The sequence below is a fragment of the Electrophorus electricus genome, chromosome 4, assembly GCF_041902795.1.
Source record: "Electrophorus electricus isolate QZ-2024a chromosome 4, ASM4190279v1, whole genome shotgun sequence".
NCBI classification, from domain to species: Eukaryota; Metazoa; Chordata; class Actinopteri; order Gymnotiformes; family Gymnotidae; genus Electrophorus; species Electrophorus electricus.
The window spans coordinates 22,375,054-22,390,402 of record NC_137500.1 but is presented as its reverse complement, the minus strand read 5'-3'; positions in this window follow the sequence as shown (position 1 = coordinate 22,390,402).

The following is a 15,349-nucleotide window of genomic DNA, read 5'->3' as shown; positions in this document are numbered from 1 at the left end:
TATGCTGTTCAGCTGCTTTCTTTTTTTAAAAGATGAATATAAGATTGTTTGTTTTGCATCTTATAAATGCAGCAGATTCCCACAAAGGTGTTGGGTCATAATTCTGGATCTTTAAGGTGTATTAAAACACCCTCTACTTGATGGTTTATATAACTGATTATTATTTACCTCTAATGAAATAGGAATGCGGTCACTAATAAATTGGATGAATTACTTGTTAAAAAGGAGTCAATATGTAAGAGAGAGTTATGAAAGGGAGAAAAGTATGAATATTGTGTTTGTAGATGGATGATGTACCTGCCAGCTATTGATGATTCCAAAATCAATCAAATGTTGTTTTAATGCTTCTGTTGGCTGCCAAGTTTTCACTGTGCTAGTGTTGCTTAATTTATCTAACGCATGGTTGTATTGCTGTATTAAAATCTCCTTCAGTTATTGTTTTTGAAAGTTATTGAGATGTGTAAAAAACAAGGATTATCAGTATTGAGGCCATAAGTGCTTGCAGGTATAATGTCCAAATTATTGATTTTTTCATTAACATTAAATCTACCACTGGCATCAGTGGGTGTGGTGGTATGAATCAATTATATTTACTTTTCTATTAATTAAAATAGTTATACCACATCCACTTCATATGCTTAGATTTGTATGTGGATGAAAAACTTGGCTGAGTTGAATTAGAAGGAATTCATAGAAAGGAGGAATTCACAGAAGAAATTAATTTTCATTAATTTGTTTTCATACAAGCCTAGTCATAAGTAAAGTCACCAGCACTAAACCTATTCTAGTCAGGAGTTTAACTGGTTCATGCATTTTCAGAGAAGTCAGCTTGTGTGAATTTCTACAACTTTACCATTGTGAGAACATTCCCACCATGCAGAATTTATATTTAGCTCTGCTCCTGGAGACCTGTGGAATTCAGTACCACAGCTCTGAATTCTGTGTGCGTGCTTGTGTGCGCTCGCTCTCCCATTTGTGCATGCTCTCTCACTCACACACACACACACACACACACACACACACACACACACACACACACATATACATACATATACACACACACACACACATACATACATACATACATACATACACACACACACACACACATACATACATACATACATACATACACACACAATAAATATATATATATATATATATATATATATATATATATATATATATATATATATATATATATATATATATATATATATATATAAAATAAATGAATTAATATATATATATATGCACGTGCACACACGTCATTCTCCCATTCATCCATCTCTGTTTCGCATCTGCTATTAAGATTTCTAAAAGGCCCTTGAAGTGTTATCTTTTGTTGGACTTTGTGGTGTGGAGCACCATTAGAATATGCTTGCAGAAGGATTCTGTACTGACTGGTACCGTTCAGCTTCATCCAGGCTGCCAAACTACAGCCCTGGATATCTATACTCTGCAGTTTACTTGCAGTACCCTTGGCTGTAATATATAAATGCTACTGACTTAATTACCTGAATCATGTGTGCTACACTGGGACCAGAACTAAACACTACAGGACTAGAGCTGGTTGCAGCTTGGCTGGATTGCAAGTTATTGTAGTTAAGCATTATCATTTAAATAAGAGTAATAATTTAAATAAATATAATGTAATTAAAATTAATTATAATTCAGTTTTGAAAAATCAGGATATCAGACATGAGCACGTGTGTTTGTGTTTGTGTGTGAGAGAGCATAAATGGGAGAGGTGATGACAAACTCCTTCCTACAGAATTTCCAAATAACATATGGTTAACAGAACAGTTTTATTCACTCTCTAAAGTTTTATGCTATTTTGGAAAAAAAAAAATCCATATCTCTCAGCCTCATTAGCTGAGCTTTCTAAAAGCAGCGAATAGAGAATCTGCATGAGGAAAGCAATGGGGCAGCAAATTGAAATCGATAGAATAAGATGACTGTGAACTACCCCATTGAGGGCAATCAGGAAGCATTTAACTCTTTATCAAACCTCTCATGGGGGGGGGGGGAGAGAACTTTCTCTCTGTCTCTTCTTTCTGTGTAAGTGTGAATATCTAATACAATGTAGAAGCACAGACCGAGAAATAGAGATGGTCAATAGAGACTGTGATGATGAACACCTCCCTAAAGGATATAATTTATCATACAGACAAAATATTCATAACAATGAACAATTCAAACTTCAAACTGACTGTGTAGGTACAAGCATAACTTGCATTTCAATACATTTTCAATACATTAGTCTGAGTGTTAGACAATGCTGATTTTTATGAGGAGAAGCACTTTAAACCTCACCTGGGTATGAGTCACATGTGATATACCAATTACTGCAACCTCAATTTGAAATTATAATCCGTGTTCTGGAGGATTACAGCAGATCTTGAGTAGTAATTGGCTCTGCATCTCTGATACCAGTGCCTGGTTTCCCAGAAGTCCCTGGTTTGATGTTTTTGTACTTGTCCAGTGTAGCGAGATAATTGCATGAAGAAGGCTCACAGGGAATCGATGAATGTAATCACCTGCAGAGAATGAGTCTGTTTCCCCTGCACCATTGCCTTTCCTTCCCATGTTTCTCCCGCTGAGCTACACCACGGAATGTGTGGCTAGTCCCCCAGAGGTTGCCTGTACATGCCAGGTTAGTCATGTTGTCAGGTGGGAGGCTCTACCTAAGTCTGTGTGCTCCTCTGGGAAATTAGGGCTGGGTAAGAATCACACTTGATCTTCTTCAGCAGGTTTGTATGTGACAAATAACCTCAAAAAGCTCCAATCAGCACCGGAGACTGCATCTGCCTCGGTTCTGCTGGTTGTGACCTTGTTGTGATGCTGTTGTGGTACACTGAAGGTCTCTCTTGATAGAGCAGTGGCTATTGGGACTGTTTCAGATTGCAGAAGCTTTACCTTGTCTCTATGTGGCCCCTCAGCACACTGTGTGCAAGCATGTCCTTTTGGAGTTTGGTAATTCCAGAACCATAGAGGATGTTTGTGTCCTCGTCGTGAGACGTATGTGGAAGCAACTGCCTACTGATGAACACAAACACTACATGGACAAAAGTATGTGAATCTGTCTTAATTATTGAGCCCAGGTGTTTCATCCATACTTGTTGCTAATAGGTGTATACAATGAAGCACATAGCCATGCAAAATTCACAAATAAATGTTGCCAGTAGAATGGATTGTGCTTGAAAAATAGCATCACCATTTTTTCTACGAATTTGCCCCAACAAAACAGCTCATCCATGAAGTGGTAGACTACATAAACTCCCAGAGTAGAGTGCTGAACCTCACAGCACATAAAAATCAGCTATCCTTCATTGCATCACTCACTATAGAGTCCCAGATTGCCTCTGTAAGTAATATGAGAACAAGAATTGTGCACCAGGAGCTTCATGAAATGGGTTTCCATAGCCAACCAGCTGCACAAAAGCCTAAAATCACTATGCTTATCAAGCGTCACTGGAGGGGTGTAAAGATTCTGGAACAGTGGAAATGTGTTCTCTGGAGTGAAAAATCTCATAATGCCAAGAGTATAGTTTTATGGAGGATGAATAATGTTTTTTCTGGGTTTGGGTTAGGGCCCTTAGTAGAAGAGTAATGTAATTGTTACAATATACAAAGACATTTTAGCAACTGTATGCCAACTTTGTGGCCCTTGGTATAAACTGAAACACTGATTGTGAGCCAGGCCTCTTCATTCAACATTAGTGCCTGACCTGACAGTTTCTTGTTTTACTGAATGTTCCAAAGACACACTCTCTAGAATCTTGTGGGAAGCCTTCCCAGGAGAGTGGAAGCTGTTTTAAAGGGAAGGCAACTCCACCGTTATGTTCATGGTTCTAGAAAGAGTTGTCCAACAAGCTCATATATTTGACCACATACACTGCCTGGCCAAAAAAAGGTCACCACCTGGATTTAACTAAGTAAACAGGTAAGAGCATCCCATTGGATAATTACTGCATGGGTGATTGTTTCAGCTGGCAACAAGTTATTTAACCCTAACTGATGCAGTGAGTAGCTTCTCATTGTTAAACAAACATGTCGAAAGACTCATCCTGTGGTGGAAAAGATTTTGATCTGTTTCAGAAGGGTCAAATTATTGGCATGCATCAAGCAGAGAAAACATCTAAGGAGATTGCTGCAACTACTAAAATCGGTTAAGAACTGTCCAACGCATTATTAAAAAGTGGAAGGACAGTGGTCAGAAAAAAATCTTGAATGATCGTGATCGGCGATCACTTAAACGTGTGGTAAAATCAAATCATAGAAAAACAACAGTAGAACTCAAGGATGCACAATGCGTAGTGAACTCAAGGGATTGGGATTAAACAGCTGTGTAGCCTTAAGAAAACCACTTGTCAGTGAGGCTAACCAGCAAAAACGGCTTCAATTTGCTAGGGAGCATAAAGATTGGACTCTGGAGCAAAGGTTATGTGTTCTGATGAGTCCAGATTTACCCTGTTCCAGAGTGCTGGGCGCATCAGGGTAAGAAGAGAGGCGGCTGAAGTGATGCACCCATCAAGACTGTGGGGGCAGTGCTATGATCTGGGGTTGCTGCATTTGGTCAGGTCTAGGTTCAGCAACATTATGTTGCTGAATGAGGTCAGCTGACTACTTGAATATACTAAACAACCAGGTTATTCCATCAATGGATTTTTTCTTCCCTGAGGGCACGGGCATATTCCAAGATGACAATGCCAGGATTCATTGGGCTCAAATTGTGAAAGAGAGCATGAGACATCATTTTCACACATGGATTGGCCACCACAGAGTCCAGACCTGAACCCTATTGAGAATCTTTGGGATGTGCTGGAGAAGACTTTGCACAGTGACAAATTAATAAACTCTGGACAGAAATAAATGTTGTGACATTGCAAAAGCTTGTGGAAACAATGCCACAGCAAATGTGTGCCATAATCAAAGCTAAAGGCAGTCCAAGGAAATATTAGAGTGTGTGACCTTTTTTTTTTTTTTTGGCCAGGCAGTGTATAATGTGTATGTGTGTGTGTGTGTGTGTGTGTGTGTGTGTGTGAATCAAAGTAGCTGGTTTGTCAGACACAGGTGTCCATATACATTTGACCACAATATCTATGTGTAAAAAAAAGAATGGATTGACAGAAGCTTATTAGTCACAGTCTCTGCACATCCTGCATCAACCCTTCTCCTCGTTAATAACAGTAAAAAGCCAATTATCATCAGTGTAGCGCAGGCCAGCGGGAGCTGGCTAGGGGTAGCTGGATGGATTACTTAGTGCCCAGGCTTTCATTCAGTTGATTATTGTGCCACCTTTCTCCCCACATTAGTACCAGCATGAAGTTTCGCCGCTAGATCAGAGGCCTGATGCTAATAGCATGGCTAAAAACAGCAGCAGTGTTGAGGTGAGGAGGACAGAGTAGAGTTGGCTGCCGAGCACTTTCATTATATTCTGCTCTGCATGTACTTCTCAGCGTTTGTGCATTTCATGAGGCTTGTTTCAGGGAAGATTTCAAAAGGTTTCTAGGATGTTTCGATAAAGCAATAAGAGGTCATCACAGTGATACTGAATAAGGAGCTTAATTTCTACTGGAAAAATGCAACTGCACCAGTCAAGGATTTCCTTACGCTTTACACAGTAAAGTTTTTCTTTCCACCTTTCTTCATTTATAATTGGCCATTCCCTGTTACCATGCAATACAGCTTATATTTGTCTGTGTGTCTGTGTCTGTCTGTGTCTCTGTGTGTGTGTGTGTGTGTGTGTGTGTGTGTTTTGTCTCTTCTCTGACACTCTTGATTCACTTCTGGGTAATTATAAGATGCTTCATGAGCTGCATCAGGTGTGTTAGAGCCTGATAAAACTACAAAAGCCTGCCGTGAGAAGCACTGCATTAGGATATTTCAGGATTCACTTATGTCAGCATTGCTGGGCATCACCACTGGGCAACATGCCCCCCCCCCCAAAAAAAGAGACATGACCATGCTGACTCAGTTTGTCTTACATCGCCTTCATGCTCACCCCTAGATAATATTAACATTCCCAACTCTTCTGACCAGTCGAAATCTCCTCAGGGTGGACCCGTGGACTCCAGTTTCATGGACTTTGGATGTCCTGTTACTTTTACTGAACTGATCAACATCATCACATGGATTTTGCGAGGCTGCATGGCTATAAGTATATAAGAACTACTAGGGGACTTCAGCTCGACTCTTAACCATGGTTAACACTGATGCCAAAATATGATACCAGATGCTAGACGTTCACAGTTATCGCAGTTGCTCTCCTTCATGTGTTTAATAACCACTGCTGGCACTCAGCACCAGAGTTTATTTCCTGATCCAATCATTCAGGTCTCCCAAAAACAGTTAGAGATACGGAATTTCGTTTAATACAGACTACAAAATAAGTTACACTGTTCATATTCAGAGAATCTATTGTTATAGAAGGTCAGAAGTTATTAAATTTATAAAGTTATACATTTTAAAACAATTCAAACACACGTATCATCCAATGTGTAACTAATGCTAATTTAATTAGCATACAAATCTGTAAGCAAAATCATTCCTGTTTCATTTATGTTGTCACATCCATGTTTGGGTAATAACACAAGCAAAGTCTGCTAGAGGCTGCATCCTTTAAGACCTAGATGAGTGACAGAAATAGACAGCCCTTCGCCCTGTGAACTTTTTTAAGAATGTGCACATTAAGGCCACGAGTCCGGAGAAGGCCATAGATTTAGACTAGCCATTCCTTTTGTCAGAGGACCACTTCCCCATCTGTGTTTTGTTCTGCACAGTCCTTAGATCTTCATTCAGGAAGTTCAGCTTTCTAGTACAACAGCAGAACCTGAACAGAACTCAAGCCCAAATTCTCGCTGCTATCTTAGTTGTTAAAATATTTCACATTCATGTATTCCCAGACAAGAAAACTGATTTCACAACACAGATATTGTGAGTGCGTTCATGTACACTGCCTTTAGTCAAATATCACAGCAGGAATTTGCTGTGTTACAGGTATCCATGTCAGAGCTTCACTATCCCTCTTTTTCTCTCTGTGGTCTCACAGGGCAAGAACAAACCCCATTTTGCAAGAATTATATATAGCTTTAAAAAGACCAAAGCACATACTTTGCTAGTCATTTTAATCCAAAGTGCAAGTTTTTGTTTTATCATCCATTTTTAGTAGTATACTCTCTACTGTTATTGAGGATGGGTTAGGTTTAATGTAGTCTATAGAGTACTATACTGTTATGAATGGGTTAGGTTTATTATACTGCCTATGGTATAGTGATACAGTGAAAGCTGGTTAGGTTTATTGATGTATGTAGCATATTGTCTACTGTTAGTGAGCACTGGTTAGGTTTATTGATATCATTAGCGTTTTGTCTACTGTTAGTGAACACTGGTTAGGTTATTTTTGTGTATATGTTGTCTACAGTATAGTGATGAACCATTATTGAGAACTGGTTAGGTTTATTGTTGTGTATAATATACTCTACTGTTATTGAGAAATTGTTTGGTTTGTTGTTCTGTGTATTGTACTGTCTATAGTATAGTCATATACTGTTATTGAGAACAGGTTAAACATGCATTACATTCACTATTGTTGCGAACTGGTCGGGTTTATTGCTGCGTATGTTCACACATGGCTTGAGAGCTTATAGATAAACATTTAACAGCAACAAATGTATGGTATGATGTTTCATGTATGTAAACTTGAATGACATCGAACTTTAGTAGACTACAGTGCGTGCTTTGATCTGAAGCTTAATGCCATTCATGGGAGACCTCTGAAGGCAAGCTGCAGAGTCATCAGTGCATAGGATGGAATGGTTGAAATCACACTGACATATGGGAATATGTAATGTGTACTAGTAATGTTTAGTAACTAGAAATGTATTTGTAAAGTTTTATAAAAACTCATATTAGGAAAAATCAAAAACCTACAGCAGTATTCCAGCTCTGAGCACAAATAATGAAAGGTTAAGTCTGGATAATTTTAACTGTGACCTTCCACTGTAGTACTGGTTGTGGGAGACATTAAATCCACCAGTGGTGTGGCAGTACAGACAACTTAAAGGTCAGCTGTAGATAATCCAGCAGTAAGCACACAGACAGTGACCAATGGGACCTGAAATTAAAGCTCTCGATCAAACTTTTCACTCTCTTTCTACCTCACAAATTGAGGAGATGAGGAGTCTCCTGAGCAAACAGCCTGATTAACTTATAAATCCTGCAACCAATGCCTGTCATCCCCCTGGTCCACTGTTTAATTTCCACGGGGGGAAAAAATTAAAGGGCTTTACTGCAAGTCATCCATTAAGGAAACTGCAGAGATTTAATTCCTCAGCAGGGGAAGTGGGGTGTAGATACAGCACTAGTCTGTGAGACTGGAATGTTATAGAGATGGGTGAAAATTTGAAATAAAACACTAGAAAAATGAACATTACTGAGAGAGAGAGAGAGAGAGAGAGAGAGAGAGAGAGAGAGAGAGATATGCCTGAGTCTTAATTAGTCTAATATTTCTTTGTGATTGATGAGAATTGTTAGTCTATAAATATCAGCAGTGTCAGATTAGCTCAGAAAATTGCACATCGTTCTTAAACAGTGCAATTATGAGGATAAAAGACTGACAGATTTGTCACTGTTTTTGTTTGTTTGTGGGCTTATGCTTTCTTGCTTTATATTTGCCTTTCGAACGTTTCCATCCACATGATACAGCCACAGGGAGGTCATGCTCAGGAGGAGGATAGCATACTGCTCCAGGGACTGGAGGTAAACATGATCTCAAGACCTTTGTTTCCCCCAGTGGCAAGCTGGGGGGAACAATTAAACTGGAGTTCATCTATCAGGGGATCATCTCAGCCTGTGCCCTGTCCACATATCCTTTGTAATATTATTTTTCCATTGAGCACAACGGGTACTACAAACCCCAATGGATCATACAAGGAAGCAACTGTAGACCACAGCAATTAGCAGGCTCATACTGATGACAGCATGCCTTTTAGAACAGCCTTGTGAAGTTTTTGTGCTCACTGTCTGGGAGCTTGCATTTATTCAGCATAATCGATCTCCAAATAAGGAACTTCAGACATGTAAAGGTAAATGTGTCATTATGCATAATTATTCTGTGGTCATTTCAAGAATGAAAATTAATTGTGATTATTATGGTTCATGGTTTGTAAAGCACACATGATTTGGTGGGAGTGTAAATGGCCATCAAATCTTGTTCTGCACTGACTTTTATTTTGACAAGTGTCACGGTGATCTGCGCATGTACAACAAAAGGAGGGAATGCTCAATTAATGCTGAATGTGATTACAAACTGAAAAGATCTGTTAGTCCATTTAATCCCATAGTTTTTACAGACGTGAAAATATCCACATCATGTGTTTAGTAACTCTCCATCAAAACCAAAAACAGGACTAGGACGCTAAACCAACAGGAACAGAACGGGCAAGACGTGGAGCAGGGATAGGACCCAGATGAGACACAGGAGCAGATAGGCCAGAAACAGGAACCCAACACGGGACACGACGAGGAGCAGGCACCAGAACATCAGCCGAACCAGGAGAAGACACAAGAACAGCAGCAGAAGCGGACGCAGAACCAACAGAAACAGACTGAAGACGAAAAAAGTGCCGGGAGGGAGGACGAGGATTACAAGAACGCAAAACGGACCAGGCCAGGGACAAGAAGACACGAGCACTGGAACGAACACAGACGGGCACAGGGATAGAAACAAAGGGAGACACAGAAACCAGAACGGGCACAGACAACACAACAGGAGCAAAAACAAAACCAGGCAACGTAGAAGGCAAAAACAACAAGCAGTAGGAGCAGGCAACAACAGAGACACAGGAGGCATACGGGAAACGGGAGACACAGGCCATGGCAATACGTGCGGGAACCCGGGGCAGAGGCAGTAGAAGACACAGGAGAGCTTCGAGGAGCGACCAGGGGGACAGGCCTGGCATGAGACACGGGCATATGTGGAGTGGCTCCCTCCACTCCAGGAACAGGAACTGGTGGGTCCGGGGATGCAGCTGCGACGATCATCGGCAGCAGGTCTAGGAGGTTCAGAGGCAGGACTGCGGCGACCAGCAGCGGCATGTTCAGGGGCCATAACTTCAGGAATGGACTTGATACAGGAAACGGGACCAGTGGCATCCACTATGCTGGGAACAGGAACAAGACGGGCGGCATCTCTTCTACGCCGGAGGTAGGGACTGGCTGAGATGAGGTAGGGTGATGCTGAGATGTAACGAACTCAGACTGTGTAGAAACAGCCGGAGTTTCGTCCCAGGGGAACAACCGCCTACCAGAGTCTCGCTCTCTCGCTGCATCCTTGTTGCGCTGTTCATTCTGTAACGTTGAGCGGTAAGGAGGCAGACGCATGTCTCGAGAAGAGCGAGATTTAATAGGGGCAAATTCAGAAATCAGAGCCGTTAAAGCAATCCAGGGTCATAGAGCCAATACGGAGAGCACGGGGATCCGTGAGTAATAAGACAAGGCCGAGGACAGACAAAGCAAAAGTACACAAAGGCAAACGGGAAGCAGGCTATAACAAAGACTACGGAACACAGAGGCCAAGAGAACACAAAGGCATGGAGTACAAACTTCCGGGCTTTGCAAAACCATCAAAACGACCAAACACAATGAAGCCTAACAATGAACAGCGAAAACACAGGCCTTAAGACAGAGTTTAAATACAAGAAACAAAGGTAGAAACGAGGGACAGGTTCAAGCACTCAAACGAGGGGAGAAGAAAACAAAATAAGGCATGGAACAAAAACACACAAGACAGGGAAACCATGGAAGCTGGAACCTGGGAGGGACTAATCATGACACTGTACTCAAGTATTGTTAGTTTAAAATAATATGTTACTTCTACTTGAGTAATTATGTCATGTAAATAAAAGTAATAAAATATCTATAAAATTGAAAAGACTAATCAAATTGTGAGTTACTTCAGTGGATCTCATTAAATAATCAAAATAGAACCTCAAAGTGGTAAGGGAAAGTAAGGTCTGAATTGGATGGAAACTTGTCAATAGCAAGATGTGGGACTAGTTAGCTTGCTATGCCCAATGCCATTGTGAATATGGATGTAAAAAGCATCACAATGTGACTAGCAAAATGTGTGGAAATACTTTGGTAACTATACATTTTACTTTGGTGATATTTACATTGCAATTGGTCGATTATCAAAAGCCGCTGGCTTATGCTATGCATGGCATATGGTCATCATTAGCTAGATTATATCATTAGCTATGTGGCTTAACGTTATCTAAACATCTGTGCATATAGGTGGTCAAAATATGTAAAATCAGTAACTTAATAGCATTATAACAGCAGAAGCTGTTTTTCTCTTCAGTGCATGCCTCATCATGCAGTATTCATTGCTGGACGTCATGATTTAGATCAGCTGCATTTGCTACTTTTATTTCTGTTGCTTATATTTTATATAAAGCTAGATAGCTAGCCAACCATGTTTTACTATCAAAATATCTTTGATGTTGTCAGATTACAACACTTTATATTCATATAATAATACACATTGAGAGAGCACAGGTTTCCCATGTGAGTCTTAAAAAGAGCATAGCTATTTTTCATAACTTGTTTCATACACCAAGGTGAAGGACTCCCGTTTCGTCCCATGCAGGAAATCTTTTTCTTTTTTTCTTTTTTTTTTATGTCCATTATGTCGGTTTATTTCCTGTTATGTGGCAATGCAATTTTAGCTCTGTCTATCCTTCATTTCTGTGGAGACAGGCGGTGGTTTTGGGGTCAGCATGTTACTGGGCCACAGCATTTGATTACAATGCTACACATGCTTGCTGTGGGCTGTGTACATGTGTTTTTGGTGACATGCTCCCAGAGCTTAGAACATCCCCATTGTGTTTTCAGAGTAGTGTGGAGACTGTTGTGCAAGGTTGCTCATCTTGAAGCACCAGTAAACATGGAAAAAGGTGCTTTAGAAAGCTAACTGCCGTGATGTGTGGCAGTTGTGTGTGTTTCACCTATGACCTAATAGCTCAACTTGTCAGTGTGGGAGGACTCTGTAATCACAGTGCCTCTCATAATTGTTTGATCGAATAGAACTGTCTTCACTGAGTAGGAAGGCCTAAACACTGCTAGAACAATGCTTGCTATATAGCGCTCGAGTCTGAGAGTGAAAGAGAGAAAATCTCTTTGATTATTATCTGGTGTTACAGTCTTTGTTCAACTACTACAAGCAATAGCTGGAATCTGCCAGAAACAACAACTCCTCAATTGTATCAACTAACATGTTCTACCCTTCCCAAAAGTAAAATGTACATGTTGCATAAATCATGTTTCCTCCTGATTAAAAATATTACTTTTTAATGCCACTACTAGTGTAAAACAATCACTTATACTTGTACAGTTTGTTTCACATGTGTGCATTGTCTTTCATATTTATGATTTATTTTATCATAAATAAAAAATAACACAAAACACATTAGCTGTTTTGCTGCATACTAAACTGTTAACTGTTGGACCTGCTGTGCACAAAACCTTCCTTCAATGTGGTAATTATTAAACAGCAAAAGCTTAGTCACATGAGGGATCCAGGTTTTATTCCCACTATGGGAAACCACCTGCAATCCAGTATCACTAATGAATGGTCTCATGAATTAGTTGTGTGGAAAGTAACATAAATGGCCAAGGTTGATGGCGTCCAGTGAACACAAATAACGCCCAGCATTCCTCTGGGGCACCCTGCCGTGCTCTTTCATGGTTCTGTCTGTTCGTGTGCACTGTGGGAGTTGAAAGATACAGCTTGCCATTGGCCCTAATTCCCCAAGGACAACATATTGTCCTGTGTAAGATGGTATTTATCAGCACTGCATGAGGTTCATACCAAAACACTGCCTTTTTCATACCAAAATACTGCCTTTTTCATTACTTGTTTATAAACCTTGCTGCTCACTGCTCTTCAGGGGCGTCAGTAGGCCTGTTCTTGGGTGGCTGAAGCAAATAAACATGCATTTTTAGTTTAAATCATTAATAGTTCCCATTTAGTTTTATTTATTCTTATTCAACCATGCCATCATGTCTCCAGATTTACAGTATACTGAGATATAGAGGCACTAGAACCTCAGAGATGTGCTGTTTCCGCACAACAGCCCTGAATCACAATTTGAGTCGGAAAGATTACAGTTTGGGCGATCTGTGACACCATTACTGATTGATCTGCATTGCTTTGCTAAAACCTCAATCAGTTTGTGTTGCACTACATATGAGACAGATGATCTCTGTGGCAGACAATGTTGATGAAGACTAACCAACATAAAGGAAAGAAAATACAGAATTTGGATGTCTGAAATTGTCACATTGTATTTTCCCCAACTTGTCAAACAGAGGTACCCTGATGAACAAATCGTAATGTAACATCACTTAAAAGGCTAATTAAAAATGACTTCTGCATTAAGCAATTCAACATTTATGGCACGGCTAGTTCTTTTTCATTTTTGCCATTCTCCTGGAGGGCATAGACACCCATTTGCAAATCTCTATTGATGTCTCTGGGTTTACTATCGCCCTGCACTGTTTTGCTAAAATCTCACTGAGTTGGTGTCCAGCTGTGTGAGACACAATGTCTCTGTGTCAGAGAATGTTCATGAAGCTTGTGTAGCTTCAAAATAAAAGTAGAGAAAATATAATGTATAATCTGAATGTCTATTTCAAATATTAGAAATTAAATTGACAGAGAAATCCTGATGATTGACAAACAAATGTTAATGTAATGTTACTTACAAAGCAAACCAAAAATGACTTTTGCAATAAACGATACAGCATTTAGGGCAATGGATAATTTCCGTAATTTCTTTAGGGTTAATGGATAATTTCATTTTTGCAGTTCTCCTGTGGCCCCCTATTCCTATATTTTTAGTGATGGCCTTCTGCTGTCATATTTCTTTGTCCTGCATTTATGTTACAACTTATTTCCAAATTAATACATGGCCAATGAGCATTTCTAAGAATTGCATTTACATTGGAAATCGGAAACTGACTGACAGTTTAAATGATACAAATATCAGCAGAGCACTTCTGGGATGATTTCATTATGGAAAAACAGATCAAATGTGTCTTTGTACGCACACACAAAAATGTACGTAGACTTGACTAAACGTTTGAATCGATTTTAATCATATTGGCTACAAATAATGACAGCTCATTATTTGACCCTTTTTTTTTCTTATCAGTTTTCATTTCATTTCAAACATTTATCATGTTTTTTTGTGGCTAATGTTCCGTTATTAAATGACATTTCCTGTCCTTGCCCATTCAGAACAGGCTAGTGAACAGCGGCGGGGTGAGGGGATGGCTAGTTGCTGTGAGCATTGGCTCTCGATAGCGTGCGAAAGATGTGTGAGACAGAGACAGGCAGAACTTGTTGACAGTTGAAAATTGAATGTCTGCCCTTCAGGGCTCGCGGTGAGATTAAAACGGAGAGGCAAATCTAAATTCCAAAGTGTGGTTGCGAGACCATAAAGAACTTCACAATGAGAAGACTTGTTTACAGGGGGGAGGGTTGCGCCATCAAAACTGTGTTTCAGAGACTTGAGGATTTTCTTTTTCTTTTTTTGTCCTCACATACAGTTCATTCTCCCACAGATGCAGACACACTGGAATTGTGTGTATCATACATAAGCCAACATATATGTTATGCATGCAAACAAATGAACATGGTACAGCAGTGCAAAAATCACAGCAGAGTACTGTTGTCTTCTGTTGACTGTGTCTGTGAAAACATCCAGAGCACCAGTTCATTGTCAAGAGCAGTTTTGGTGAGAAGAGGATGAGGGGGTTTGTTATGGTCGTGTATCGGGTATGGCGCACACGCACTCATGAATCTTTGAGGCACCCTCCCAGGTGAAAATCTCCCACAGTGTGTGATGACAGATGGTTAGTTTAGGATCTGGCCCATCTTGGCACAGCCTGCACTGACCTTCAATGTAGCTTCTCTCATTTCCCCGACAGAAATGACTGCAGCATGCACATCCATTATAAAAACCCAGGTAAAACGCATCTAATTGCACAAACTGTTGCTAAAGTTATAGAAAGCACTGAGCAGGGTCTACATACCACTCATACTCTTCAAAATGGTAATGGTATGAGATTGTTGTTTGATTTCAAGGTCAGTCATTGACTGAGGGATTTATTACATCTACCTTCAACCACTTTATACCTTCTATGTTCAAATACTAAAGGTTATTCTATGTCAATACAGAGCAGGGACCAAGCAGTAGACAAACAGGTTAAACTAACCGTTTGCTGGTGGCTACGTGACATCACCCGAGGTTCATCATATTGACACTGTGTCTGTTCCCCG